This window comes from Daphnia pulicaria, chromosome 1 (assembly GCF_021234035.1).
Source record: "Daphnia pulicaria isolate SC F1-1A chromosome 1, SC_F0-13Bv2, whole genome shotgun sequence".
Taxonomy (NCBI): domain Eukaryota; kingdom Metazoa; phylum Arthropoda; class Branchiopoda; order Diplostraca; family Daphniidae; genus Daphnia; species Daphnia pulicaria.
The window spans coordinates 19871304-19892612 of record NC_060913.1 but is presented as its reverse complement, the minus strand read 5'-3'; the positions used below and the strand labels follow the sequence as shown (position 1 = coordinate 19892612).

The 21309-nt window shown below is 42.7% G+C and overlaps 33 non-coding genes across 33 annotated transcripts; all 33 read left to right on the top strand.

Moving 5' to 3' along the window:
• Positions 1 to 1509: 1509 nt before the first annotated feature.
• Positions 1510 to 1591, top strand: Trnal-aag. Its single transcript has one exon. It is a non-coding gene; the product is annotated as a tRNA-Leu (tRNA).
• A 300-nt stretch (positions 1592 to 1891) lies between these two features.
• On the top strand, positions 1892 to 1973 carry Trnal-uag. The gene has a single exon. It is a non-coding gene; the product is annotated as a tRNA-Leu (tRNA).
• Positions 1974 to 2658: 685 nt separating this feature from the next.
• Trnal-uag lies at positions 2659 to 2740 on the top strand. The gene has a single exon. It is a non-coding gene; the product is annotated as a tRNA-Leu (tRNA).
• A 681-nt stretch (positions 2741 to 3421) lies between these two features.
• Trnal-uag lies at positions 3422 to 3503 on the top strand. Its single transcript has one exon. It is a non-coding gene; the product is annotated as a tRNA-Leu (tRNA).
• A 1062-nt stretch (positions 3504 to 4565) lies between these two features.
• On the top strand, positions 4566 to 4647 carry Trnal-uag. Its single transcript has one exon. It is a non-coding gene; the product is annotated as a tRNA-Leu (tRNA).
• Positions 4648 to 5710: 1063 nt separating this feature from the next.
• Positions 5711 to 5792, top strand: Trnal-uag. The gene has a single exon. It is a non-coding gene; the product is annotated as a tRNA-Leu (tRNA).
• Positions 5793 to 6619: 827 nt separating this feature from the next.
• On the top strand, positions 6620 to 6693 carry Trnai-aau. The gene has a single exon. It is a non-coding gene; the product is annotated as a tRNA-Ile (tRNA).
• A 546-nt stretch (positions 6694 to 7239) lies between these two features.
• Trnal-uag lies at positions 7240 to 7321 on the top strand. The gene has a single exon. It is a non-coding gene; the product is annotated as a tRNA-Leu (tRNA).
• Positions 7322 to 7621: 300 nt separating this feature from the next.
• Trnal-uag lies at positions 7622 to 7703 on the top strand. The gene has a single exon. It is a non-coding gene; the product is annotated as a tRNA-Leu (tRNA).
• A 445-nt stretch (positions 7704 to 8148) lies between these two features.
• Trnai-aau lies at positions 8149 to 8222 on the top strand. The gene has a single exon. It is a non-coding gene; the product is annotated as a tRNA-Ile (tRNA).
• Positions 8223 to 8768: 546 nt separating this feature from the next.
• Trnal-uag lies at positions 8769 to 8850 on the top strand. Its single transcript has one exon. It is a non-coding gene; the product is annotated as a tRNA-Leu (tRNA).
• A 63-nt stretch (positions 8851 to 8913) lies between these two features.
• On the top strand, positions 8914 to 8987 carry Trnai-aau. Its single transcript has one exon. It is a non-coding gene; the product is annotated as a tRNA-Ile (tRNA).
• Positions 8988 to 9527: 540 nt separating this feature from the next.
• Positions 9528 to 9609, top strand: Trnal-uag. Its single transcript has one exon. It is a non-coding gene; the product is annotated as a tRNA-Leu (tRNA).
• A 63-nt stretch (positions 9610 to 9672) lies between these two features.
• On the top strand, positions 9673 to 9746 carry Trnai-aau. The gene has a single exon. It is a non-coding gene; the product is annotated as a tRNA-Ile (tRNA).
• Positions 9747 to 10291: 545 nt separating this feature from the next.
• Positions 10292 to 10373, top strand: Trnal-uag. The gene has a single exon. It is a non-coding gene; the product is annotated as a tRNA-Leu (tRNA).
• Positions 10374 to 10818: 445 nt separating this feature from the next.
• Positions 10819 to 10892, top strand: Trnai-aau. The gene has a single exon. It is a non-coding gene; the product is annotated as a tRNA-Ile (tRNA).
• A 546-nt stretch (positions 10893 to 11438) lies between these two features.
• On the top strand, positions 11439 to 11520 carry Trnal-uag. The gene has a single exon. It is a non-coding gene; the product is annotated as a tRNA-Leu (tRNA).
• Positions 11521 to 11583: 63 nt separating this feature from the next.
• Trnai-aau lies at positions 11584 to 11657 on the top strand. The gene has a single exon. It is a non-coding gene; the product is annotated as a tRNA-Ile (tRNA).
• Positions 11658 to 12197: 540 nt separating this feature from the next.
• Trnal-uag lies at positions 12198 to 12279 on the top strand. Its single transcript has one exon. It is a non-coding gene; the product is annotated as a tRNA-Leu (tRNA).
• Positions 12280 to 12342: 63 nt separating this feature from the next.
• Positions 12343 to 12416, top strand: Trnai-aau. The gene has a single exon. It is a non-coding gene; the product is annotated as a tRNA-Ile (tRNA).
• A 545-nt stretch (positions 12417 to 12961) lies between these two features.
• On the top strand, positions 12962 to 13043 carry Trnal-uag. Its single transcript has one exon. It is a non-coding gene; the product is annotated as a tRNA-Leu (tRNA).
• A 445-nt stretch (positions 13044 to 13488) lies between these two features.
• Trnai-aau lies at positions 13489 to 13562 on the top strand. The gene has a single exon. It is a non-coding gene; the product is annotated as a tRNA-Ile (tRNA).
• Positions 13563 to 14108: 546 nt separating this feature from the next.
• Trnal-uag lies at positions 14109 to 14190 on the top strand. The gene has a single exon. It is a non-coding gene; the product is annotated as a tRNA-Leu (tRNA).
• A 63-nt stretch (positions 14191 to 14253) lies between these two features.
• Positions 14254 to 14327, top strand: Trnai-aau. The gene has a single exon. It is a non-coding gene; the product is annotated as a tRNA-Ile (tRNA).
• A 1289-nt stretch (positions 14328 to 15616) lies between these two features.
• Positions 15617 to 15698, top strand: Trnal-uag. The gene has a single exon. It is a non-coding gene; the product is annotated as a tRNA-Leu (tRNA).
• Positions 15699 to 16142: 444 nt separating this feature from the next.
• Positions 16143 to 16216, top strand: Trnai-aau. The gene has a single exon. It is a non-coding gene; the product is annotated as a tRNA-Ile (tRNA).
• A 162-nt stretch (positions 16217 to 16378) lies between these two features.
• Trnal-uag lies at positions 16379 to 16460 on the top strand. The gene has a single exon. It is a non-coding gene; the product is annotated as a tRNA-Leu (tRNA).
• A 445-nt stretch (positions 16461 to 16905) lies between these two features.
• Trnai-aau lies at positions 16906 to 16979 on the top strand. The gene has a single exon. It is a non-coding gene; the product is annotated as a tRNA-Ile (tRNA).
• A 163-nt stretch (positions 16980 to 17142) lies between these two features.
• Trnal-uag lies at positions 17143 to 17224 on the top strand. Its single transcript has one exon. It is a non-coding gene; the product is annotated as a tRNA-Leu (tRNA).
• A 3084-nt stretch (positions 17225 to 20308) lies between these two features.
• Trnal-uag lies at positions 20309 to 20390 on the top strand. The gene has a single exon. It is a non-coding gene; the product is annotated as a tRNA-Leu (tRNA).
• Positions 20391 to 20453: 63 nt separating this feature from the next.
• On the top strand, positions 20454 to 20527 carry Trnai-aau. Its single transcript has one exon. It is a non-coding gene; the product is annotated as a tRNA-Ile (tRNA).
• Positions 20528 to 20691: 164 nt separating this feature from the next.
• Trnal-uag lies at positions 20692 to 20773 on the top strand. Its single transcript has one exon. It is a non-coding gene; the product is annotated as a tRNA-Leu (tRNA).
• A 300-nt stretch (positions 20774 to 21073) lies between these two features.
• Trnal-uag lies at positions 21074 to 21155 on the top strand. Its single transcript has one exon. It is a non-coding gene; the product is annotated as a tRNA-Leu (tRNA).
• The last annotated feature ends 154 nt before the right edge of the window (positions 21156 to 21309 follow it).

Genomic DNA, 21309 nt, shown 5'->3' with positions numbered 1-21309 from the left:
TAGCTCAGTTGGTTAGAGCGCCGTGCTAATAACGCGGAGGTCATGAGTTCGATCCTCTTACGGGCCAGTGCAATGGAGGAAACGTCGTTGGGTACAACAGATAGAGGAACAAGTTTAAGTTGTTAAGGATGTCGTAATCAACATTATAAAATAGAAACACGAGTTCGTATCTAGAAGAGTCCCATGAAGAATCTGCTATGTAAAAACCATAGGGCACGATACCAATAATGATAGTGTGGCTGAGTGGTCTTTGGCGCTGGTGTTAGGCATAGCCTACTTTATTATAGGAAGCCCAACGGTTTGGGTTTTTTTTGGAAGCCAATTTGGGTTCCCTTCCTCTTATTTGGCTCCGCCCTAAGTGGACCCACGGGAGCCAATTTATCGTCTAGTGGCGATATTTGAAAACACGGATTTGTTTACGTTTCTATCGATATGATTTCATTCGCGAAGGAATGGAATCAGATTGGACGATAGGACGTGTTAAATGGCTACGAAGGGCCATTCACTAAACAATAATGTCCACCGTTCCATGTAACATTGTCATGAAATCCCTCACGGCAACATATTAATGGTGCGTTCATAAATTACAGGGTAATCCCCCCAAACCATAACATTCGAAATTTCGGAGGGCGTGTCATTATTTCGCTCACCAGATGGCCCCCCTGGGTCCACTTGGAAGATGCGAAATCGGAGGAAAGGTGAGCAAAGTAGGCTTCACTTTTCCAACACGCGAGAGATATCCTTCCTTTGGGCTTCCTATAATAAAGTAGGCTATGTGTTAGGCACCAGTCTCTTCGGAGGCAAGGGTTCGAATCCCTTCACTGTCATAATCTCTACATTTGATTGTGTATTAACGATTTTTTATCGTTCTTGGCCGTGAATCGATGTGAGGCCTGTTAGCTCAGTTGGTTAGAGCGCCGTGCTAATAACGCGGAGGTCATGAGTTCGATCCTCTTACGAGCCAGTGCAATGGAGGAAACGTCGTTGAGTACAACAGATAGAGGAACAAGTTTAAGTTGTTAAGGATGTCGTAATCAACATTATAGAAAAAGAAACACGAGTTCGCATCTAGAAGAGTCCCATTAAGAATCTGCTATGTAAAAACCTTAGGGCACGATACCAATAATGATAGTGTGGCTGAGTGGTCTTTGGCGCTGGTGTTAGACACCAGTCTCTTCGGAGGCAAGGGTTCGAATCCCTTCACTGTCATAATCTCTACATTTGATTGTGTATTAACGATTTTTTATCGTTCTTGGCCGTGTATCGATGTGAGGCCTGTTAGCTCAGTTGGTTGGAGCGCCGTGCTAATAACGCGGAGGTCATGAGTTCGATCCTCTTGCGGGCCAGTGCAATGGAGGAAAAGTCGTTGAGTGCAACAGATAGAGGAACAAGTTTAAGTTGTAAAGGATTTAATAACCAACATTTAAAAAAAAGAAACACGAATTTCCATCTAGAAGAGTCCCATGAAGAATCTGCTATGTAAAAACCTTAGGGAACAATAATAACCATGATAGTGTGGCCGAGTGGTCTATGGCGCTGGTTTAAGGCACCAGTCTCTTCGGAGGCAAGGGTTCGAATCCCTTCACTGTCATAATCTCTACATTTGATTGTGTATTAACGATTTTTTATCGTTCTTGGCCGAGTATCGATATGAGGCCTGTTAGCTCAGTTGGTTAGAGCGCCGTGCTAATAACGCGGAGGTCATGAGTTTGATCCTCTTACGGGCCAGTGCAAAAGAGGAAAAGTCGTTGAGTGCAACAGATACAGGAACAAGTTTCAGTTGTACAGGATTTCGTAACCAACATTTAAAATAAAGAAACACGAAATCCCATATAGAAGAGTCCCATGAAGAATCTTCTATGTCAAAACCTTAGTTAACGATACCAATAATGATAGTGTGGCCGAGTGGTCTATGGCGCTGGTTTTAGGCACCAGTCTCTTCGGAGGCAAGGGTTCGAATCCCTTCACTGTCATAATCTCTACATTTGATTGTGTATTAACGATTTTTTATCGTTCTTGGCCGAGTATCGATATGAGGCCTGTTAGCTCAGTTGGTTAGAGCGCCGTGCTAATAACGCGGAGGTCATGAGTTCGATCCTCTTGCGGGCCAGTGCAATGGAGGAAAAGTCGTTGAGTGCAACAGATAGAGGAACAAGTTTAACTTGTAAAGGATTTCGTAACCAACATTTAAAAAAAAGAAACACGAATTTCCATCTAGAAGAGTCCCATGAAGAATCAGCTATGTAAAAACCTTAGGGCAAAATAACAACCATGATACTGTGGCCGAGTGGTCTATTGTACTGGTTTTAGGCACCAGTCTCTTCGGAGGCAAGGGTTCGAATCCCTTCACTGTCATAATCTCTACATTTGATTGTGTATTAACGATTTTTTATCGTTCTTGGCCGAGTATCGATGTGAGGCCTGTTAGCTCAGTTGGTTAGAGCGCCGTGCTAATAACGCGGAGGTCATGAGTTCGATCCTCTTGCGGGTCAGTGCAATGGAGGAAACGTCGTTGAGTACAACAGATAGAGGAACAAGTTTAAGTTGTTAAGGATGTCGTAATCAACATTTAAAAAAAAAAAGAAACACGAGTTCGCATCTAGAAGAGTCCCATGAAGAATCTGCTATGTAAACACCTTAGGGCACTATAACAAACATGATAGTGTGGCCGAGTGGTCTATGGCACTGGTTTTAGGCACCAGTCTCTTCGGAGGCAAGGGTTCGAATCCCTTCACTGTCATAATCTCTACATTTGATTGTGTATTAACGATTTTTTATCGTTCTTGGCCGAGTATCGATATGAGGCCTGTTAGCTCAGTTGGTTAGAGCGCCGTGCTAATAACGCGGAGGTCATGAGTTCGATCCTCTTACGGGCCAGTGCAATAGAGGAAAAGTCGTTGAGTGCAACAGATAGAGGAACAAGTTTCAGTTGTACAGGATTTCGTAACCAACATTTAAAATAAAGAAACACGAAATCCCATATAGAAGAGTCCCATGAAGAATCTGCTATGTAAAAACCTTAGGGCACGATACCAATAATGATAATGTGGCCGAGTGGTCTATGGCGCTGGTGTTAGGCACCAGTCTCTTCTGAGGCAAGGGTTCGAATCGTTTCACTGTCATAATCTCTACATTTGATTGTGTATTAAAGATTTTTTATCGTTCTTGGCCGAGTATCGATACGAGGCCTGTTAGCTCAGTTGGTTAGAGCGGCGTGCTAATAACGCGGAGGTCATGAGTTCGATCCTCTTACGGGCCAGGGCAATAGAGGAAAAGTCGTTGACTGCAACATATTAAGGAACAAGTTTCAGTTGTACAGGATTTCGTAACCAACATTTAAAATAAAGAAACACGAAATCCCATATAGAAGAGTCCCATGAAGAATCTGCTATGTAAAAGCTTAGAGCACTATAACAAACATGATAGTGTGGCCGAGTGGTCTATGGCGCTGGTTTTAGGCACCGGTCTCTTCGGAGGTAAGGGTTCGAATCCCTTCACTGTCATAATCTCTACATTTGATTGTGTATTAACGATTTTTTATCGTTCTTGGCCGAGTATCGATATGAGGCCTGTTAGCTCAGTTGGTTAGAGCGCCGTGCTAATAACGCGGAGGTCATGAGTTCGATCCTCTTGCGGGCCAGTGCAATGGAGGAAAAGTCGTTGAGTGCAACAGATAGAGGAACAAGTTTAAGTTGTAAAGGATTTCGTAACCAACATTTAAAAAAAAGAAACACAAATTTCCATCTAGAAGAGTCCCATGAAGAATCAGCTATGTAAAAACCTTAGGGCAAAATAACAACCATGATACTGTGGCCGAGTGGTCTATTGCACTGGTTTTAGGCACCAGTCTCTTCGTAGGCAAGGGTTCGAATCCCTTCACTGTCATAATCTCTACATTTGATTGTGTATTAACGATTTTTTATCGTTCTTGGCCGAGTATCGATATGAGGCCTGTTAGCTCAGTTGGTTAGAGCGCCGTGCTAATAACGCGGAGGTCATGAGTTCGATCCTCTTACGGGCCAGTGCAATAGAGGAAAAGTCGTTGGTGCAACAGATAGAGGAACAAGTTTCAGTTGTACAGGATTTCGTAACCAACATTTAAAATAAAGAAACACGAAATCCCATATAGAAGAGTCCCATGAAGAATCTGCTATGTAAAAACCTTAGGGCACGATACCAATAATGATAATGTGGCCGAGTGGTCTATGGCGCTGGTGTTAGGCACCAGTCTCTTCTGAGGCAAGGGTTCGAATCGTTTCACTGTCATAATCTCTACATTTGATTGTGTATTAAAGATTTTTTATCGTTCTTGGCCGAGTATCGATACGAGGCCTGTTAGCTCAGTTGGTTAGAGCGGCGTGCTAATAACGCGGAGGTCATGAGTTCGATCCTCTTACGGGCCAGTGCAATAGAGGAAAAGTCGTTGACTGCAACATATTAAGGAACAAGTTTCAGTTGTACAGGATTTCGTAACCAACATTTAAAATAAAGAAACACGAAATCCCATATAGAAGAGTCCCATGAAGAATCTGCTATGTAAAAGCTTAGAGCACTGTAACAAACATGATAGTGTGGCCGAGTGGTCTATGGCGCTGGTTTTAGGCACCGGTCTCTTCGGAGGTAAGGGTTCGAATCCCTTCACTGTCATAATCTCTACATTTGATTGTGTATTAACGATTTTTTATCGTTCTTGGCCGAGTATCGATATGAGGCCTGTTAGCTCAGTTGGTTAGAGCGCCGTGCTAATAACGCGGAGGTCATGAGTTCGATCCTCTTGCGGGCCAGTGCAAAGGAGGAAAAGTCGTTGAGTGCAACAGATAGAGGAACAAGTTTAAGTTGTAAAGGATTTCGTAACCAACATTTAAAAAAAAGAAACACAAATTTCCATCTAGAAGAGTCCCATGAAGAATCAGCTATGTAAAAACCTTAGGGCAAAATAACAACCATGATACTGTGGCCGAGTGGTCTATTGCACTGGTTTTAGGCACCAGTCTCTTCGTAGGCAAGGGTTCGAATCCCTTCACTGTCATAATCTCTACATTTGATTGTGTATTAACGATTTTTTATCGTTCTTGGCCGAGTATCTATATGAGGTCTGTTAGCTCAGTTGGTTAGAGCGCCGTGCTAATAACGCGGAGGTCATGAGTTCGATCCTCTTACGGGCCAGTGCAATAGAGGAAAAGTCGTTGAGTGCAACAGATAGAGGAACAAGTTTCAGTTGTACAGGATTTCGTAACCAACATTTAAAATAAAGAAACACGAAATCCCATATAGAAGAGTCCCATGAAGAATCTGCTATGTAAAAACCTTAGGGCACGACTCCAATAATGATAATGTGGCCGAGTGGTCTATGGCGCTGGTTTTAAGCACCAGTCTCTTCTGAGGCAAGGGTTCGAATCCCTTCACTGTCATAATCTCTACATTTGATTGTGTATTAACGATTTTTTATCGTTCTTGGCCGAGTATCTATACGAGGCCTGTTAGCTCAGTTGGTTATAGCGTTGGCTAATAACGCGGAGGTCATGAGTTCGATCCTCTTACGGGCCAGTGCAATAGAGGAAAAGTCGTTGAGTGCAACAGATAGAGGAACAAGTTTCAGTTGTACAGGATTTCGTAACCAACATTTAAAATAAAGAAACACGAAATCCCATATAGAAGAGTCCCATGAAGAATCTGCTATGTAAAAACCAAAGGGCACGATACTAATAATGATAGTGTGGCCGAGTGGTCTATGGCGCTGGTTTTAGGCACCAGTCTCTTCGGAGGCAAGGGTTCGAATCCCTTCACTGTCATAATCTCTACATTTGATTGTGTATTAACGATTTTTTATCGTTCTTGGCCGAGTATCGATGTGAGGCCTGTTAGCTCAGTTGGTTAGAGCGCCGTGCTAATAACGCGGAGGTCATGAGTTCGATCCTCTTGCGGGCCAGTGCAATGGAGGAAAAGTCGTTGAGTGCAACAGATAGAGGAACAAGTTTCAGTTGTACAGGATTTCGTAACCAACATTTAAAATAAAGAAACACGAAATCCCATATAGAAGAGTCCCATGAAGAATCTGCTATGTAAAAACCTTAGGGCACGATACCAATAATGATAGTGTGGCCGAGTGGTCTATGGCGCTGGTTTTAGGCACCAGTCTTTTCGGAGGCAAGGGTACGAATCCCTTCACTGTCATAATCTCTACATTTGATTGTGTATTAACGATTTTTTATCGTTCTTGGCCGAGTATTGATGTGAAGCCTGTTAGCTCAGTTGGTTAGAGCGCCGTGCTAATAACGCGGAGGTCATGAATTCGATCCTCTTACGGGCCAGTGGAATGGAGGAAAAGTCGTTGAGTGCAACAGATTGAGGAACAAGTTTCAGTTGTACAGGATTTCGTAACCAACATTTAAAATAAAGAAACACGAAATCCCATATAGAAGAGTCCCATGAAGAATCTGCTATGTAAAAACCTTAGGGCACGATTCCAATAATGATAATGTGGCCGAGTGGTCTATGGCGCTGGTTTTAGGCACCAGTCTCTTCTGAGGCAAGGGTTCGAATCGTTTCACTGTCAAAATCTCTACATTTGATTGTGTATTAACGATTTTTTATCGTTCTTGGCCGATTATTGATGTGAGGCCTGTTAGCTCAGTTGGTTAGAGCGCCGTGCTAATAACGCGGAGGTCAAGAGTTCGATCCTCTTACGGGCCACTGCAATGGAGGAAACGTCGTTGAGTACAACAGATAGAGGAACAAGTTTAAGTTGTTAAGGATGTCGTAATCAACATTTAAAAAAAAAGAAACACGAGTTCTTATCTAGAAGAGTCCCATGAAGAATCTGCTATCTAAAAACCTTAGGGCACTATAACAAACATGATAGTGTGGCCGAGTGGTCTATGGCGCTGGTTTTAGGCACCAGTCTCTTCGGACGCAAGGGTTCGAATCCCTTGAATGTCATAATCTCTACATTTGATTGTGTATTAACGATCTTTTATGGTTCTTGGCCGAGTATCGATATAAGGCATGTTAGCTCAGTTGGTTAGAGCGCCGTGCTAATAATGCGGAGGTCATGAGTTCGATCCTCTTACGGGCCAGTGCAATAGAGGAAAAGTCGTTGAGTGCAACAGATAGAGGAACAAGTTTCAGTTGTACAGGATTTCGTAACCAACATTTAAAATAAAGAAACACGAAATCCCATATAGAAGAGTCCCATGAAGAATCTGCTATGTAAAAACCTTAGTGCACGATACAAATAATGATAATGTGGCCGAGTGGTCTATGGCGCTGGTTTTAGGCACCAGTCTCTTCGGAGGCAAGGGTTCGAATCCCTTCACTGTCATAATCTCTACATTTGATTGTGTATTAACAATTTTTTATCGTTCTTGGCCGAGTATCGATATGAGGCCTGTTAGCTCAGTTGGTTAGAGCGCCGTGCTAATAACGCGGAGATCATGAGTTCGATCCTCTTACGGGCCAGTGCAATAGAGGAAAAGTCGTTGACTGCAACAGATAAAGGAACAAGTTTCAGTTGTACAGGATTTCGTAACCAACATTTAAAATAAAGAAACACGAAATCCCATATAGAAGATTCCCATGAAGAATCTGCTATGTAAAAACCTTAGGGCACGATACCAATAATGATAGTGTGGCCGAGTGGTCTATGGCGCTGGTTTTAGGCACCAGTCTTTTCGGAGGCAAGGGTTCGAATCCCTTCACTGTCATAATCTCTACATTTGATTGTGTATTAACGATTTTTTATCGTTCTTGGCCGAGTATTGATGTGAAGCCTGTTAGCTCAGTTGGTTAGAGCGCCGTGCTAATAACGCGGAGGTCATGAATTCGATCCTCTTACGGGCCAGTGGAATGGAGGAAAAGTCGTTGAGTGCAACAGATTGAGGAACAAGTTTCAGTTGTACAGGATTTCGTAACCAACATTTAAAATAAAGAAACACGAAATCCCATATAGAAGAGTCCCATGAAGAATCTGCTATGTAAAAACCTTAGGGCACGATTCCAATAATGATAATGTGGCCGAGTGGTCTATGGCGCTGGTTTTAGGCACCAGTCTCTTCTGAGGCAAGGGTTCGAATCGTTTCACTGTCATAATCTCTACATTTGATTGTGTATTAACGATTTTTTATCGTTCTTGGCCGAGTATTGATGTGAGGCCTGTTAGCTCAGTTGGTTAGAGCGCCGTGCTAATAACGCGGAGGTCATGAGTTCGATCCTCTTACGGGCCACTGCAATGGAGGAAACGTCGTTGAGTACAACAGATAGAGGAACAAGTTTAAGTTGTTAAGGATGTCGTAATCAACATTTAAAAAAAAAGAAACACGAGTTCTTATCTAGAAGAGTCCCATGAAGAATCTGCTATGTAAAAACCTTAGGGCACTATAACAATCATGATAGTGTGGCCGAGTGGTCTATGGCGCTGGTTTTAGGCACCAGTCTCTTCGGAGGCAAGGGTTCGAATCCCTTGAATGTCATAATCTCTACATTTGATTGTGTATTAACGATTTTTTATCGTTCTTGGCCGAGTATCGATATGAGGCCTGTTAGCTCAGTTGGTTAGAGCGGCGTGCTAATAACGCGGAGGTCATGAGTTCGATCCTCTTACAGGCCAGTGCAATAGAGGAAAAGTCGTTCACTGTAACAGATAGAGGAACAAGTTTCAGTTGTACAGGATTTCGTAACCAACATTTAAAATAAAGAAACACGAAATCCCATATAGAAGAGCCCCATGAAGAATCTGCTATGTTAAAACCTTAGGGCACGATACCAATAATGATAGTGTGGCCGAGTGGTCTATGGCGCTGGTTTTAGACACCAGTCTCTTCGGAGGCAAGGGTTCGAATCCCTTCACTGTCATAATCTCTACATTTGATTGTGTATTAACGATTTTTTTTCGTTCTTGGCCGAGTATCGATGTGAGGCCTGTTAGCTCAGTTGGTTAGAGCGCCGTGCTAATAACGCGGAGGTCATGAGTTCGATCCTCTTACGGGCCAGTGCAATGGAGGAAAAGTCGTTGAGTGCAACAGATAGAGGAACAAGTTTCAGTTGTACAGGATTTCGTAACCAACATATAAAATAAAGAAACACGAAATCCCATATAGAAGAGTCCCATGAAGAATCTGCTATGTATAAACCTTAGGGCACGATACCAATAATGATAATGTGGCCGAGTGGTCTATGGCGCTGGTTTGAGGCACCAGTCTCTTCTGAGGCAAGGGTTCGAATCCCTTCATAATCTCTACATTTGATTGTGTATAAACGATTTTGTATCGTTCTTGGCCGAGTATTGATGTGAGGCCTGTTAGCTCAGTTGGTTAGAGCGCCGTGCTAATAACGCGGAGGTCATGAGTTCGATCCTCTAACGGGCCAGTGCAATGGAGGAAACGTCGTTGAGTACAACAGATAGAGGAACAAGTTTAAGTTGTTAAGGATGTCGTAATCAACATTAAAAAAAAAAGAAACACGAGTTCGCATCTAGAAGAGTCCCATGAAGAATCTGCTATGTAAACACCTTAGGGCACTATAACAAACATGATAGTGTGGCCGAGTGGTCTATGGCGCTGGTTTTAGGCACCAGTCTCTTCGGAGGCAAGGGTTCGAATCCCTTCACTGTCATAATCTCTACATTTGATTGTGTATTAACGATTTTGTATCGTTCTTGGCCGAGTATCGATATGAGGCCTGTTAGCTCAGTTGGTTAGAGCGCCGTGCTAATAACGCGGAGGTCATGAGTTCGATCCTCTTACGGGCCAGTGCAATAGAGGAAAAGTCGTTGAGTGCAACAGATAGAGGAACAAGTTTCAGTTGTACAGGATTTCGTAACCAACATTTAAAATAAAGAAACACGAAATCCCATATAGAAGACTCCCATGAAGAATCTGCTATGTATAAACCTTAGGGCACGATACCAATAATGATAATGTGGCCGAGTGGTCTATGGCGCTGGTTTTAGGCACCAATCTCTTCGGAGGCAAGGGTTCGAATCCCTTCACTGTCATAATCTCTACATTTGATTGTGTATTAACGATTTTTTATCGTTCTTGGCCGAGTATCGATATGAGGCCTGTTAGCTCAGTTGGTTAGAGCGCCGTGCTAATAACGCGGAGATCATGAGTTCGATCCTCTTACGGGCCAGTGCAATAGAGGAAAAGTCGTTGACTGCAACAGATTAAGGAACAAGTTTCAGTTGTACAGGATTTCGTAACCAACATTTAAAATAAAGAAACACGAAATCCAATATAGAAGATTCCCATGAAGAATCTGCTATGTAAAAACCTTAGGGCACGATACCAATAATGATAGTGTGGCCGAGTGGTCTATGGCGCTGGTTTTAGGCACCAGTCTTTTCGGAGGCAAGGGTTCGAATCCCTTCACTGTCATAATCTCTACATTTGATTGTGTATTAACGATTTTTTATCGTTCTTGGCCGAGTATTGATGTGAAGCCTGTTAGCTCAGTTGGTTAGAGCGCCGTGCTAATAACGCGGAGGTCATGAATTCGATCCTCTTACGGGCCAGTGGAATGGAGGAAAAGTCGTTGAGTGCAACAGATTGAGGAACAAGTTTCAGTTGTACAGGATTTCGTAACCAACATTTAAAATAAAGAAACACGAAATCCCATATAGAAGAGTCCCATGAAGAATCTGCTATGTAAAAACCTTAGGGCACGATTCCAATAATGATAATGTGGCCGAGTGGTCTATGGCGCTGGTTTTAGGCACCAGTCTCTTCTGAGGCAAGGGTTCGAATCGTTTCACTGTCATAATCTCTACATTTGATTGTGTATTAACGATTTTTTATCGTTCTTGGCCGAGTATTGATGTGAGGCCTGTTAGCTCAGTTGGTTAGAGCGCCGTGCTAATAACGCGGAGGTCATGAGTTCGATCCTCTTACGGGCCACTGCAATGGAGGAAACGTCGTTGAGTACAACAGATAGAGGAACAAGTTTAAGTTGTTAAGGATGTCGTAATCAACATTTAAAAAAAAAGAAACACGAGTTCTTATCTAGAAGAGTCCCATGAAGAATCTGCTATGTAAAAACCTTAGGGCACTATAACAATCATGATAGTGTGGCCGAGTGGTCTATGGCGCTGGTTTTAGGCACCAGTCTCTTCGGAGGCAAGGGTTCGAATCCCTTGAATGTCATAATCTCTACATTTGATTGTGTATTAACGATTTTTTATCGTTCTTGGCCGAGTATCGATATGAGGCCTGTTAGCTCAGTTGGTTAGAGCGGCGTGCTAATAACGCGGAGGTCATGAGTTCGATCCTCTTACAGGCCAGTGCAATAGAGGAAAAGTCGTTCACTGTAACAGATAGAGGAACAAGTTTCAGTTGTACAGGATTTCGTAACCAACATTTAAAATAAAGAAACACGAAATCCCATATAGAAGAGCCCCATGAAGAATCTGCTATGTTAAAACCTTAGGGCACGATACCAATAATGATAGTGTGGCCGAGTGGTCTATGGCGCTGGTTTTAGACACCAGTCTCTTCGGAGGCAAGGGTTCGAATCCCTTCACTGTCATAATCTCTACATTTGATTGTGTATTAACGATTTTTTTTCGTTCTTGGCCGAGTATCGATGTGAGGCCTGTTAGCTCAGTTGGTTAGAGCGCCGTGCTAATAACGCGGAGGTCATGAGTTCGATCCTCTTACGGGCCAGTGCAATGGAGGAAAAGTCGTTGAGTGCAACAGATAGAGGAACAAGTTTCAGTTGTACAGGATTTCGTAACCAACATATAAAATAAAGAAACACGAAATCCCATATAGAAGAGTCCCATGAAGAATCTGCTATGTATAAACCTTAGGGCACGATACCAATAATGATAATGTGGCCGAGTGGTCTATGGCGCTGGTTTGAGGCACCAGTCTCTTCTGAGGCAAGGGTTCGAATCCCTTCATAATCTCTACATTTGATTGTGTATAAACGATTTTGTATCGTTCTTGGCCGAGTATTGATGTGAGGCCTGTTAGCTCAGTTGGTTAGAGCGCCGTGCTAATAACGCGGAGGTCATGAGTTCGATCCTCTAACGGGCCAGTGCAATGGAGGAAACGTCGTTGAGTACAACAGATAGAGGAACAAGTTTAAGTTGTTAAGGATGTCGTAATCAACATTAAAAAAAAAAGAAACACGAGTTCGCATCTAGAAGAGTCCCATGAAGAATCTGCTATGTAAACACCTTAGGGCACTATAACAAACATGATAGTGTGGCCGAGTGGTCTATGGCGCTGGTTTTAGGCACCAGTCTCTTCGGAGGCAAGGGTTCGAATCCCTTCACTGTCATAATCTCTACATTTGATTGTGTATTAACGATTTTGTATCGTTCTTCGCCGAGTATCGATATGAGGCCTGTTAGCTCAGTTGGTTAGAGCGCCGTGCTAATAACGCGGAGGTCATGAGTTCGATCCTCTTACGGGCCAGTGCAATAGAGGAAAAGTCGTTGAGTGCAACAGATAGAGGAACAAGTTTCAGTTGTACAGGATTTCGTAACCAACATTTAAAATAAAGAAACACGAAATCCCATATAGAAGACTCCCATGAAGAATCTGCTATGTATAAACCTTAGGGCACGATACCAATAATGATAATGTGGCCGAGTGGTCTATGGCGCTGGTTTTAGGCACCAATCTCTTCGGAGGCAAGGGTTCGAATCCCTTCACTGTCATAATCTCTACATTTGATTGTGTATTAACGATTTTTTATCGTTCTTGGCCGAGTATCGATATGAGGCCTGTTAGCTCAGTTGGTTAGAGCGCCGTGCTAATAACGCGGAGATCATGAGTTCGATCCTCTTACGGGCCAGTGCAATAGAGGAAAAGTCGTTGACTGCAACAGATTAAGGAACAAGTTTCAGTTGTACAGGATTTCGTAACCAACATTTAAAATAAAGAAACACGAAATCCAATATAGAAGATTCCCATGAAGAATCTGCTATGTAAAAACCTTAGGGCACGATACCAAGAATGATAGTGTGGCCGAGTGGTCTATGGCGCTGGTTTTAGGCACCAGTCTTTTCGGAGGCAAGGGTTCGAATCCCTTCACTGTCATAATCTCTACATTTGATTGTGTATTAACGATTTTTTATCGTTCTTGGCCGAGTATTGATGTGAAGCCTGTTAGCTCAGTTGGTTAGAGCGCCGTGGTAATAACGCGGAGGTCATGAATTCGATCCTCTTACGGGCCAGTGGAATGGAGGAAAAGTCGTTGAGTGCAACAGATTGAGGAACAAGTTTCAGTTGTACAGGATTTCGTAACCAACATTTAAAATAAAGAAACACGAAATCCCATATAGAAGAGTCCCATGAAGAATCTGCTATGAAAAAACCTTAGGGCACGATTCCAATAATGATAATGTGGCCGAGTGGTCTATGGCGCTGGTTTTAGGCACCAGTCTCTTCTGAGGCAAGGGTTCGAATCGTTTCACTGTCATAATCTCTACATTTGATTGTGTATTAACGATTTTTTATCGTTCTTGGCCGAGTATTGATGTGAGGCCTGTTAGCTCAGTTGGTTAGAGCGCCGTGCTAATAACGCGGAGGTCATGAGTTCGATCCTCTTACGGGCCACTGCAATGGAGGAAACGTCGTTGAGTACAACAGATAGAGGAACAAGTTTAAGTTGTTAAGGATGTCGTAATCAACATTTAAAAAAAAAGAAACACGAGTTCTTATCTAGAAGAGTCCCATGAAGAATCTGCTATCTAAAAACCTTAGGGCACTATAACAATCATGATAGTGTGGCCGAGTGGTCTATGGCGCTGGTTTTAGGCACCAGTCTCTTCGGAGGCAAGGGTTCGAATCCCTTGAATGTCATAATCTCTACATTTGATTGTGTATTAACGATTTTTTATCGTTCTTGGCCGAGTATCGATATGAGGCCTGTTAGCTCAGTTGGTTAGAGCGGCGTGCTAATAACGCGGAGGTCATGAGTTCGATCCTCTTACAGGCCAGTGCAATAGAGGAAAAGTCGTTCACTGTAACAGATAGAGGAACAAGTTTCAGTTGTACAGGATTTCGTAACCAACATTTAAAATAAAGAAACACGAAATCCCATATAGAAGAGCCCCATGAAGAATCTGCTATGTTAAAACCTTAGGGCACGATACCAATAATGATAGTGTGGCCGAGTGGTCTATGGCGCTGGTTTTAGGCACCAGTCTCTTCGGAGGCAAGGGTTCGAATCCCTTCACTGTCATAATCTCTACATTTGATTGTGTATTAACGATTTTTTTTCGTTCTTGGCCGAGTATCGATGTGAGGCCTGTTAGCTCAGTTGGTTAGAGCGCCGTGCTAATAACGCGGAGGTCATGAGTTCGATCCTCTTACGGGCCAGTGCAATAGAGGAAAAGTCGTTGAGTGCAACAGATTGAGGAACAAGTTTCAGTTGTACAGGATTTCGTAACCAACATTTAAAATAAAGAAACACGAAATCCCATATAGAAGAGTCCCATGAAGAATCTGCTATGTAAAAACCTTAGGGCACGATTCCAATAATGATAATGTGGCCGAGTGGTCTATGGCGCTGGTTTTAGGCACCAGTCTCTTCTGAGGCAAGGGTTCGAATCGTTTCACTGTCATAATCTCTACATTTGATTGTGTATTAACGATTTTTTATCGTTCTTGGCCGAGTATTGATGTGAGGCCTGTTAGCTCAGTTGGTTAGAGCGCCGTGGTAATAACGCGGAGGTCATGAGTTCGATCCTCTTACGGGCCACTGCAATGGAGGAAACGTCGTTGAGTACAACAGATAGAGGAACAAGATTAAGTTGTTCAGGATGTCGTAATCAACATTTAAAAAAAAAGAAACACGAGTTCTTATCTAGAAGAGTCCCATGAAGAATCTGCTATCTAAAAACCTTAGGGCACTATAACAATCATGATAGTGTGGCCGAGTGGTCTATGGCGCTGGTTTTAGGCACCAGTCTCTTCGGAGGCAAGGGTTCGAATCCCTTGAATGTCATAATCTCTACATTTGATTGTGTATTAACGATTTTTTATCGTTCTTGGCCCGGCTCAGTTGGTTAGAGCGGCGTGCTAATAACGCGGAGGTCATGAGTTCGATCCTCTTACAGGCCAGTGCAATAGAGGAAAAGTCGTTCACTGTAACAGACAGAGGAACAAGTTTCAGTTGTACAGGATTTCGTAACCAACATTTAAAATAAAGAAACACGAAATCCCATATAGAAGAGCCCCATGAAGAATCTGCTATGTAAAAACCTTAGGGCACGATACCAATAATGATAATGTGGCCGATTGGTCTATGGCGCTGGTATTAGGCACCAGTCTCTTCGGAGGCAAGGGTTCGAATCCCTTCACTGTCATAATCTCTACATTTGATTGTGTATTAACGATTTTTTATCGTTCTTGGCCGAGTATCGATATGATCCCTGTTAGCTCAGTTGGTTAGAGCGCCGTGCTAATAACGCGGAGGTCATGAGTTCGATCCTCTTGCGGGCCAGTGCAATGGAGGAAAAGTCGTTGAGTGCAAAAGATAGAGGAACAAGTTTCAGTTGTACAGGATTTCGTAACCAACATTTAAAATAAAGAAACACGAAATCCCATATAGAAGAGTCCCATGAAGAATCTGCTATGTAAAAACCTTAGGGCACGATACCAATAATGATAGTGTGGCCGAGTGGTCTATGGCGCTGGTTTTAGGCACCAGTCTCTTCGGAGGTAAGGGTTCGAATCCCTTCACTGTCATAATCTCTACATTTGATTGTGTATTAACGATTTTTTATCGTTCTTGGCCGAGTATCGATGTGAGGTATGTTAGCTCAGTTGGTTAGAGCGCCGTGCTAATAACGCGGAGGTCATGAGTTCGATCCTCTTGCGGGCCAGTGCAATGGAGGAAAAGTCGTTGAGTGCAACAGATAGAGGAACAAGTTTCAGTTGTACAGGATTTCGTAACCAACATTTAAAATAAAGAAACACGAAATCCCATATAGAAGAGTTCCATGAAGAATCTGCTATGTAAAAGCTTAGAGCACTATAACAAACATGATAGTGTGGCCGAGTGGTCTATGGCGCTGGTTTTAGGCACCGGTCTCTTCGGAGGTAAGGGTTCGAATCTCTTCACTGTCATAATCTCTACATTTGATTGTGTATTAACGATGTTTTATCGTTCTTGGCCGAGTATCGATATGAGGCCTGTTAGCTCAGTTGGTTAGAGCGCCGTGCTAATAACGCGGAGGTCATGAGTTCGATCCTCTTACGGGCCAGTGCAATGGAGGAAACGTCGTTGAGTACAACAGATAGAGGAACAAGTTTAAGTTGTTAAGGATGTCGTAATCAACATTTAAAAAAAGAAACACGAGTTCGCATCTAGAAGAGTCCCATGAAGAATCTGCTATGTAAACACCTTAGGGCACTATAACAAACATGATAGTGTGGCCGAGTGGTCTATGGCGCTGGTTTTAGGCACCAGTCTCTTCGGAGGCAAGGGTTCGAATCCCTTCACTGTCATAATCTCTACATTTGATTGTGTATTAACGATTTTTTATCGTTCTTGGCCGAGTATCGATTTTAGGCCTGTTAGCTCAGTTGGTTAGAGCGCCGTGCTAATAACGCGGAGGTCATGAGTTCGATCCTCTTGCGGGCCAGTGCAATGGAGGAAAAGTCGTTGAGTGCAACAGATAGAGGAACAAGTTTAAGTTGTAAAGGATTTCGTAACCAACATTTAAAAAAAAGAAACACGAATTTCCATCTAGAAGAGTCCCATGAAGAATCAGCTATGTAAAAACCTTAGGGCAAAATAACAACCATGATACTGTGGCCGAGTGGTCTATTGCACTGGTTTTAGGCACCAGTCTCTTCGGAGGCAAGGGTTCGAATCCCTTCACTGTCATAATCTCTACATTTGATTGTGTATTAACGATTTTTTATCGTTCTTGGCCGAGTATCGATATGAGGCCTGTTAGCTCAGTTGGTTAGAGCGCCGTGCTAATAACGCGGAGGTCATGAGTTCGATCCTCTTACGGGCCAGTGCAATAGAGGAAAAGTCGTTGAGTGCAACAGATAGAGGAACAAGTTTCAGTTGTACAGGATTTCGTAACCAACATTTAAAATAAAGAAACACGAAATCCCATATAGAAGAGTCCCATGAAGAATCTGCTATGTAAAAACCTTAGGGCACGATACCAATTATGATAATGTGGCCGAGTGGTCTATGGCGCTGGTTTTAGGCACCAGTCTCTTCGGAGGCAAGGGTTCGAATCCCTTCACTGTCATAATCTCTACATTTGATTGTGTATTACCGATTTTTTATTGTTCTTGGCCGAGTATCGATATGAGGCCTGTTAGCTCAGTTGGTTAGAGTGGCGTGCTAATAACGCGGAGGTCATGAGTTCGATCCTCTTACGGGCCAGTGCAATAGAGGAAAAGTCGTTGAGTGCAACAGATAGAGGAACAAGTTTCAGTTGTACAGGATTTCGTAACCAACATTTAAAATAAAGAAACATGAAATCCCATATAGAAGAGTCCCATGAAGAATCTGCTATGTAAAAACCTTAGGGCACTATAACAAACATGATAGTGTGGCCGAGTGGTCTATGGCGCTGGTTTAAGGCACCAGTCTCTTCGGAGGCAAGGGTTCGAATCCCTTCATAATCTCTACATTTGATTGTGTATTAACGATTTTGTGTCGTTCTTGGCCGAGTATTGATGTGAGGCATGTTAGCTCAGTTGGTTAGAGCGCCGTGCTAATAACGCGGAGGTCATGAGTTCGATCCCCTCACGGGCCAGTGCAATGGAGGAAACGTCGTTGAGTACAACAGATAGAGGAACAAGTTTAAGTTGTTAAGGATGTCGTAATCAACATTAAAAAAAAAAGAAACACTAGTTCGCATCTAGAAGAGTCCCATGAAGAATCTGCTATGTAAAAACGTTAGGGCACGATACCAATATTGATAATGTGGCCGAGTGGTCTATGGCGCTGGTTTTAGGTACACTCGCTTCCATAAATATGTAGGCCACCGCCCGCGGGTTGTACCGCTTCAAATATACCTTTACGGTATGTTTACTTAAGCTTGTGAAAGGAAGAAAATAAACTTGAGGGATGGGTCAGCAAAACAAAGTTTTTTATTTTAGCGGAAAATGTTTTGTTACAGTGTTTTAGGCAAAGATCAATATTTCGTCCACCCCCCTTCTTCATTTATTACTTCTTGAAGTCGCCGTGGCATACTTTCTATCAGGCTTTCGATATACGTTTCATTACGCATTAACTTTTGCCATTCAGAATTTACTAGGGCGTATAACTCGTCAGCTCCATTTGCGTCGCGTGCGTGAAAAGGCAATCCCTGTTCATTTCTCGATTTGTTGAGGGCGACAACAAGATGACCCCACAAATTTTCGATGGGATTCATATCAGCTCCTTTCACGGGCCAATCGAGAGCAACAATTTCCGGGTGTTCAACTAACCATTGTCGGGTAGTGCGCGAATTATGGACAGAAGAACTAATAAAATAAAACAAATAAAGTTATCTGCTTTATGATTATTATTTTTGTTATAAATACTTGTCCTGAACAAAAACGACAGGTTCCCCATGTGGATATGCTTGGCGAATGTAAGGAAGTAGAGTTCCTTCTAAAACATTCGTTATGTATTGCGCCGAAGTTAAGTTATTTTGAACGCGATACAGTGGCGTTAAGCCACCCAACCACACACCACCCCACACGCTTACAGTTGTTCGTCCGCTTCTTTTAATAGAATAGATATTCTTTTTCTTGAATCTCTCATTCTGATGTCGCCGAACGCGGATCTGACCGTGTGCTGCCGATGACCACGATTTTTCATCAGTAAAAAGAACCCACCTCCAAAATTCCACGGGATAGTCAACGTAGCGCCCAGCAAAATGTAGTCTTCCGGCTCTATGTTCCGGTGTTAGAATGTCTTTTATTGCGGCGATTCTAGATTGTAAACCCGATTCATTCAATCGTCTTGAAATAGATTGAATCGATAAGAAATTTATGCCGGCTTTAGCCGCTACGTCAGAAGAATTATCAAAATTATTTATAGTGGCTAAAAATAAAATGGTAATTATTAATAAAATTTAGTAAAAAATTAAAATTATTCATTAAGACGATCACACACCTGAACATGCCAACAAAAAATCTTCATTTTCGGAAGTCAATCTTGGAGCCCCTTCATCATTAGCATAAACCTTCAGATTTCTGTCTTCGTTATATCTTTGATCCACAATTCCACTGATTTTCGATGAATTTGTAATCTACGCGCGATTGTGCGCTGCCCTATGCCGTTTTTATGAAGTCTAATTATTTCGATACGAATTGCATCAGTCAATCTGTAAGATTCACGGTGAAATTCTTCATGCGGACCAAAAACTCGCCCACCTACTCTTGCCATTTTTAACACAGTGTAGCTTTTCATATTTGAAAGAAAAATTTTAAGGAAAAAAGCCTTGAAATAATAGCTTTTTTGGTTTTCATACTCATCCCATCATTATTTTGGTTTCATGTGTAACCCCTTCCTACTCTATTGTCGAATATACCATAAAGGCGCGCATAAAGGTATTTTTGAAGCGGTACAACCCGCGGGCGGTGGCCTACATATTTATGGAAGCGAGTGTACCAGTCTCTTCGGAAGCAAGGGTTCGAATCCCTTCACTGTCATAATCTCTACATTTGATTGTGTATTAACGATTTTTTATCGTTCTTGGTCGAGTATCGATATGAGGCCTGTTAGCTCAGTTGGTTAGAGCGCCGTGCTAATAACGCGGAGGTCATGAGTTCGATCCTCTTACGGGGCAGTGCAATAGAGGAAAAGTCGTTGAGTGCAACAGATAGAGGAACAAGTTTCAATTGCACAGGATTTCGTAACCAACATTTAAAATAAAGAAACACGAAATCCCATATAGAAGAGTCCCATGAAGAATCTGCTATGTAAAAACCTTAGGGCACTATAACAAACATGATAGTGTGGCCGAGTGGTCTATGGCGCTGGTTTTAGGCACCAGTCTCTTCGGAGGCAAGGGTTCGAATTCCTTTCACTGTCATAATCTCTACATTTAATTGTGTATTAACGATTTTTTATCGTTCTTGGCCGAGTATCGATATGAGGCCTGTTAGCTCAGTTGGTTAGAGAGGCGTGCTAATAACGCGGAGGTCATGAGTTCGATCGTCTTACGGGCCAGTTCAATAGAGGAAAAGTCGTTGACTGCAACAGATAGAGGAACAAGTTTCAGTTGTACAGGATTTCGTAACCAACATTTAAAATAAAGAAACACGAAATCCCATATAGAAGAGTCCCATGAAGAATCTGCTATGTAAAAACCTTAGGGCACGATACCAATAATGATAATGTGGCCGAGTGGTCTATGGCGCTGGTTTTAGGCACCAGTCTCTTCTGAGGCAAGGGTTCGAATCCCTTCACTGTCATAATCTCTACATTTGATTGTGTATTAACGATTTTGTATCGTTCTTGGCCGAGTATTGATGTGAGGCCTGTTAGCTCAGTTGGTTAGAGCGCCGTGCTAATAACGCGGAGGTCATGAGTTCGATCCTCTTACGGGCCAGTGCAATTGAGGAAACGTCGTTGAGTACCACAGATAGAGGAACAAGTTTAAGTTGTTAAGGATGTTGTAATCAACATTTTAAAAAAAAGAAACACGAGTTCGCATCTAGAAGAGTCCCATGAAGAATCTGCTATCTAAAAACCTTAGGGCACTATAACAAACATGATAGTGTGGCCGAGTGGTCTATGGCGCTGGTTTTAGGCACCAGTCTCTTCGGAGGCAAGGGTTCGAATCCCTTCACTGTCATAATCTCTACATTTGATTGTGTATTAACGATTTTTTATCGTTCTTGGCCGAGTATCGATATGAGGCCTGTTAGCTCAGTTGGTTAGAGCGGCGTGCTAATAACGCGGAGGTCATGAGTTCGATCCTCTTACGGGCCAGTGCAATAGAGGAAAAGTCGTTCACTGTAACAGATAGAGGAACAAGTTTCAGTTGTACAGGATATCGTAACCAACATTTAAAATAAAGAAACACGAAATCCCATATAGAAGAGTCCCATGAAGAATCTGCTATGTAAACACCTTAGGGCACTATAACAAACATGATAGTGTGGCCGAGTGGTCTATGGCGCTGGTTTTAGGCACCAGTCTCTTCGGAGGCAAGGGTTCGAATCCCTTCACTGTCATAATCTCTACATTTGATTGTGTATTACCGATTTTTTATCGTTCTTGGCCGAGTATCGATATGAGGCCTGTTAGCTCAGTTGGTTAGAGCGCCGTGCTAATAACGCGGAGGTCATGAGTTCGATCCTCTTACGGGGCAGTGCAATAGAGGAAAAG